This window comes from Leucoraja erinacea, chromosome 7 (assembly GCF_028641065.1).
Source record: "Leucoraja erinacea ecotype New England chromosome 7, Leri_hhj_1, whole genome shotgun sequence".
Classification (NCBI taxonomy): domain Eukaryota; kingdom Metazoa; phylum Chordata; class Chondrichthyes; order Rajiformes; family Rajidae; genus Leucoraja; species Leucoraja erinaceus.
Window position 1 is genome coordinate 77339302 of NC_073383.1, and position 6212 is coordinate 77345513.

A 6212-nucleotide genomic window follows, 5' to 3' on the forward strand; every position below is an offset into this window, starting at 1 on the left:
AGTGTGTAGTGTATACTTACAGGGAGGTTCAGATGTGTGAAAACGCACTCCTCCAGATTCAGTGCCAGTTTCTTCCCAGCTGTTATCAGTTAACTGAACCATCCTACGAACAACTAGAGAGCGGTTCTGAGCTACCACCTGCTTCATTGGAGACCTGCGGACTATCTTTAATCGGACTTGACTGGACTCTATCATCACTATATATTTTTCCTTTCATCATGTGTCGGTATACTGTGTATGGCTCGATTGTATTGTCTTGTATTGTCTTTCAACATAGAAATATAGAAAAAAGGTGCAGGAGTAGGTCATTCGGCCCTTTGAGCCAGCACCGTCATGGCTGATCTATCTCACCCTCCTTCTCATCATAACCCTTGACACCCTTATGCCCCTGTCCCACTTAGGAAACCTGAACGGAAACCTCTGGAGACTTTGCGCCCCACCCAAAGTTTCCGTGCGGTTCCCGGAGGTTGCAGGTGGTTGCAGGTAGTGGAAGCAGGTAGGGAGACTGACAAAAACCTCCGGGAACCGCACAGAAACCTTGGTTGGGGCGCAAAGTCTCCAGAGGTTTCCGTTCAGGTTTCCTAAGTTGGCCAGGGGCACTACCAATCAGAGTTTTATTTCAGTTTAGAGATACAACGCGGAAACAGGCCCTTTGTCCCACAGAGTCCAGCGCCGCAGAGACCAGCGATGCCCGCACGTGTATGTAAACATTTAAAAAGGACAAGCTTTTGGATGAGCTTTTGAGAGAAGGTGAGGCCGAGGTAAAAAAATAAATAAATAAAAATATTCACCAGAGGGTGACGATTCTTTGCATGCTGGTTCCACAGAAGAATCTAGAAACAATACAACCGCCCTACTGTTTTAAATCATTTTGCTCTTCACTCTACTAGTGGTACTTTTGCTTGGCATAATTGTACTCGTGGAGTATTATCTGATTTGATTAGATAGCACGCATGCTAGAAATGTTAATTCTATCTTGGCGCATGTGTTAATAATAATAAGCCAAAAGCCAATAAACAATCTGCAGGTTTTTCTGAAATGGAAATGTCAAAGTCTCGAGGACACAGCTTGAAGGTGAGAGAGTCAAAGTGTAAAGGAGACGAGTGAAGGGGGAATCTTTTGAACACAGATCGTGGTGGGTGGCCGGAACAAAGAAACATAGAAGCATAGAAAATAGGTGCAGGAGTAGGCCATTCGGCCCTTCGAGCCTGCACCGCCATTCAATATGATTATGGCTGATCATCCAACTCAGTATCCTGTACCTGTCTTCTCTCCATACCCCCTGATCCCTTTTGCCACAAGGGCCACATCTAACTCCCTCTTAAATATAGCCAATGAACTGGCCTCAACTACCTTCTGTGGCAGAGAATTCCACAGATTCACCACTCTGTGTGTGTAAAAAATGTTTTTCTCATCTCGGTCCAAAAAGACTTCCCCCTTATCCTTAAACTGTGACTACTTGTTCTGGACTTCCCCAACATCGGGAATAATCTTCCTGAATCTAGCCTGTCCAACCCCTTAAGAATTTTGTAAGTTTCTATAAGATCCCCCCTCAATCTTCTAAATTGTTGCGAGTATAAGCCGAGTCTAACCAGTCTTTCTTCATATGAAAGTCCTGCCATCCCAGGAATCAGTCTGGTGAACCTTCTCTGTACTCCCTCTATGGCAAGAATGTTTTTCCTCAGATTAGGAGACCAAAACTGTACGCAATACTCCAGGTGTGGTCTCACCAAGACCCTGTACAACCTCCCTGCTCCTATACTCAAATCCCTTTGCTAACATACTAGCATGCTAACATACCATTCGCTTTCTTCACTGCCTGCTGCACCTGCATACCTACTTTCAATGATTGGTATACCATGACACCCAGGTCTCGTTGCATCTCCCCTTTTCCTAATCGGCCACCATTCAGATACCAAGCTGCCAAGGGTGGGTGGTGGAGGCAGATTTGATAGTGGGGTCTCAAGAGGTTTTTAGATCGGCACGTGGATATGTAGGGAATGGAGGGATATGGATCGCATGCAGGCAGAGGAGATTAATTTGACTTGACATCATGTTCTGCACAGATATTGAGGGCTGAAGGGCCTGTTCCTGTGCTGTACTGTTCTATTGCTGCTGGAGGGCGGCACGATAGAGTTGCTGCCTCACAGAGCCAGAGACCCGGGTTCGATCCTGACTATGGGTGCTGTCTGTACGTAGTTTTTACATTCTCCCAGTGACCGCGTGGGTTTTCTCCGGGTGCACCGGTTTCCTCCCACCCTCCAAAGACGTACAGTTTTGTCGGTTAATTGGCTTTGCTAAAACTGTAAAATTGTCCCTTGTGTGTAGGACATCGTCTGTTTTGATATGTCATTTTCACTCCTTACCCTTCCATATTTCTAGTCTCCCCTGATTCTCAGTCTGAAGAAAGAGGTCTCAGCCCGAAACATCACCCATTCCTTCTCTTCAGAGATGCTGCCTGTCCCGCTGAGTTACTCCACCACTTTGTGTCTATCTACAGGAATAGCTTGCCTCAGTCTTCTGAAGGACCCCGACCTGAAACATCACCTGTCCATTCCCTCCACAGATGCTGCCTTACTCCAGCAAAGATTCCAGCATCTGCAGTTCCTTGCGCCTCTCAATTCTATGTCGGGCACCTTCCCGGAGAGGGATTATGAAGCTCAACAGCGAACAAATGGCTGAAGCATCCCTTCCAATGCCAACCACAGGAGTATTAATTCCATCTGTAGTTCGGCGTATCCCCAACAACTCTCACCAACTTCAACAGATGCGCCCCAGATAGCTTTTTTATCGGGATGCATCACAGCACGTTTTGGGAACAGCTCCATCCACGATCGCAATAAATTGTAGCGAATTGTGGACGCAGCCCAGACCATCACACAAACCAACCTGCCTTCCATTGACTCCATGTACCCCTCAACCTGCCTCGGCAAGGCCAGCAGCGTAATCAAGGACCAGTCTCACAATGGCCACTCCCTCTTCTCCCCTCTCCCATCAGGCAAGAGGTACAGAAGTGTGAAAACACACACCTCCAGATTCAGGGACAGTTTCTTCCCAGCTGTTCTTCAGGCAACTGAACCATCCTACCAACAACTAGAGAGAGGGGGGTTCCATCCGCCAGGCGGGGTGCGGGAGGGGGAGGCGATGGAGCCGCTGTTGCCGCTGTTCGAAGCCCGTCATTCGCTTCGACCCTTCGCCACCACGCACCTAGTATCTTTGCCCCACAATCAAAGATACTAGACGAATACAGCCGCCGCCGCCGACACGAAACGTCACGTTCCTATTCTCCAGAGATGCTGCCTGACCCGCGGAGTTACTCCAGTTTTTTGTGTCTATCGGTATAAACCAGTATTTGATTGCCAAGCCGGGCAAAATGAGTCGGCATTTAGGTTGCCCGGCTGCACTTTGAGTGGTCAATGGCACCCGGGCAACATCTAATTTCGAGCCCTGCAATGACCTTTCTGTCCTGGGCCTCCTCAACTGTCAGAGTGAGGTCCTGACCTACCATCAACCTCGCTGGAGACCTTCAAACTACCTTTAATTGAACTTTACCCTGCACTAAACATTATACCCTATGTTATGTATCTGTACATTGTGGACAGCTTGATTGTAATCATGTATTTGTAGGAAGGAACTGCAGACGCTGGTTTAAACCGAAGACAGACACAAAAAGCAGGAGTAACTCGGCGGGTCTGAAGAAGGGTCTCGACCCGAAACGTCACCTATTCCTTTTCTCCAGAGATGCTGCCTGACCCTCTGAGCTACTCCAGCTTTGTGTGTAATCATGCAGAGTCTTTTCGCAGACTGGACAGCACGCAACAAAAAGCTTTTCACTGTACCTAGGAACACGTGAGACCAATACAGTAAACTAAACTAAACTGTTGACATACTTCTATATTTATGTTAAACACTCCCAGGCATATCCTGTGGACTTACAGCTTGTTTTTCCTGTATATATAGACAGGCAGGTGATTCCACCTTTCCTTAAAAATACATAAAAACAATAAAAAGGTCTTGGCTCCACGTTACACCAGGGTCTTGATTATAGATCTGTTCATTTCTCTTTTTTTCCCCTCAATTTATGCTATTTTAACCCTCACAGCATCAGGGACCCGGGTGTTCGAACCCGACCACGGGCGCTGTCTGCCCGGAGTTTTACGTTCTCCCCGGGACCTGCGTGGGTTTTCTCCGAGATCTTCGGTTTCCTCCCACACTCCAAAGACGTGCAGGTTTGTAGGTTAATTGGCTCGGTGTAAGTGTAAATTGTCCCCGAGTGTGTGTCGGATAGCGTTATGCCCCAGTCCCACTTAGGAAACCTTTGGAGACTTTGCGCCCCACCCAAGGTTTCCGTGCGGTTCCAGGAGCTTGCAGGTGGTTGCAGGTAGTGGAAGCAGGTAGGGAGACTGACAAAAGCCTCCGGGAACCGCACGGAAACCTTGGGCGGGGCGCAAAGTCTCCAAAGGGCCTGTTTCCGCGCTGTATTTCTAACCTAAACTGAAGCAGTACACATGGTCTCTCTCCATCATACAGTGAGGGCTGCACGGAGTTGCCGCCTTACAGCGCAAGAGAACCGGGTTCAATTCTGACTACGGGCGCTGTCTGTACGGAGTTCGCACGTTCCCCCTGTGACCACGTGGGGTTTCCTCCCACACTCCAAAAACGCACAGGTTTGTAGGTTAACTTGCTTTGGTAAATTGTAAAAATGTCCCTAGTATGTTGGATAATTTGGAGTGCGGGAGGAAACCAGAGCACCAGGAGAAAAGCAACGCGGTCACAGGGAAAACGTGCAAACTCCACACAGACAGACTGGTCTCAGAATCACAATGTGAACGGCACAATGTACGCAATGAACTCAGTTGAGATTTCCTTATCGTAATAAGCACAGCTACAAATTCATAAGTTTTGGAGCAGAATTGGGCCACTTAGCCCATGAAGTCTACGCCACCATTCAATCATGGCTGATCTATCCCTCCCTCTCAACCCCATTCTCCTGCCTTTTCCCCATAACCCCTGACACCCGTACTAATCAAGAATCTGCCTATCCAAAATATCCATTGATTTGGCCTCCACAGCCGTCTGTGGCAAACAATTCCACAGATTCACCAACCTCTGACTAAAGGGATTCCTCTACATCTCCTTGCTAAAGATACGCCCTTTTATTCTGAGGCTATGACCTCCAGTCCTAGACTAGGAGTGGGGAACCTGCGGCCTTCCGCATGCAGCCTTCTAGGCCATTAAGTGCGGCCTTTTGAATGAATCCAAATTTTGTACAACAAATCCTTTTATTTTTATTAATATGTTTTTGTTCGTCTTTTATTATTTTTATTTTAATCTCAAAATGAACGTATTTAAAATACCAAAGAGTAAAAGAAGAATCAACAAAATAATCCTATATCTAATTGAGGTTTCTTGGATGCGGCCTTATTAGATTACAGCTAACTTAATGCGGCCTTTCAACATGAAAAGGTTCCCCATTCCTGTCCTAGACTCTCCCACTAGTGGAAACATCCTCTCCACATCCACTCTATCCAGGGCTTTCACTATTCGGTACGTTTCAATGAGGTCCCCTCTTAGAAACTTACAAAATTCTTAAGGGGTTGGACAGGCTAGATGCAGGAAGATTGTTCCCGATGTTAGGGAAGTCCAGGACAAGGGGTCACAGCTTAAGGATAAAGGGGAAATCCTTTAAAACCTTAAAACCGAGATGAGAAGAACTTTTTTCACACAGAGAGTGGTGAATCTCTGGAACTCTCTGCCACAGAGGGTAGTTGAGGCCAGTTCATTGGCTATATTTAAGAGGGAGTTAGATGTGGCCCTTGTGGCTAAGGGGATCAGGGGGTATGGAGAGAAGGCAGGTACGGGATACTGAGTTGGATGATCAGCCATGATCATATTGAATGGCGGTGCAGGCTCGAAGGGCCGAATGGCCTACTCCTGCACCTAATTTCTATGTTTCTATGTTTCTATCCTTCTAAACTCCAGCGAGTACAGGCCCAGTCCCGTCAAACGCTCGGCATTTGTACACCTACTCATTCCTGGGATCATTCCCATAAACCTCCTCTGGACCCTCTCCAACAGCAGCACATCCTGTCCTCAGATAGGATGGGCCCAAAACTGCTGACAATACTCCAAATGCGGCCTGACCAGCACCGTACACGGCCTGAACCCGCAACAGAATGCAGCGGTTCTCACTCCCACAGCCGCGCGACTTA

General features: G+C 47.5%; 1 protein-coding gene across 2 annotated transcripts in view; it reads right to left on the reverse strand.

Annotated features, from left to right (window-relative positions):
• Positions 1-6212, reverse strand: part of adcy5 (adenylate cyclase 5) — a 255344-nt gene that overhangs the window by 206262 nt on the left and 42870 nt on the right. The gene's annotated exons all lie outside the window — the stretch shown is intronic.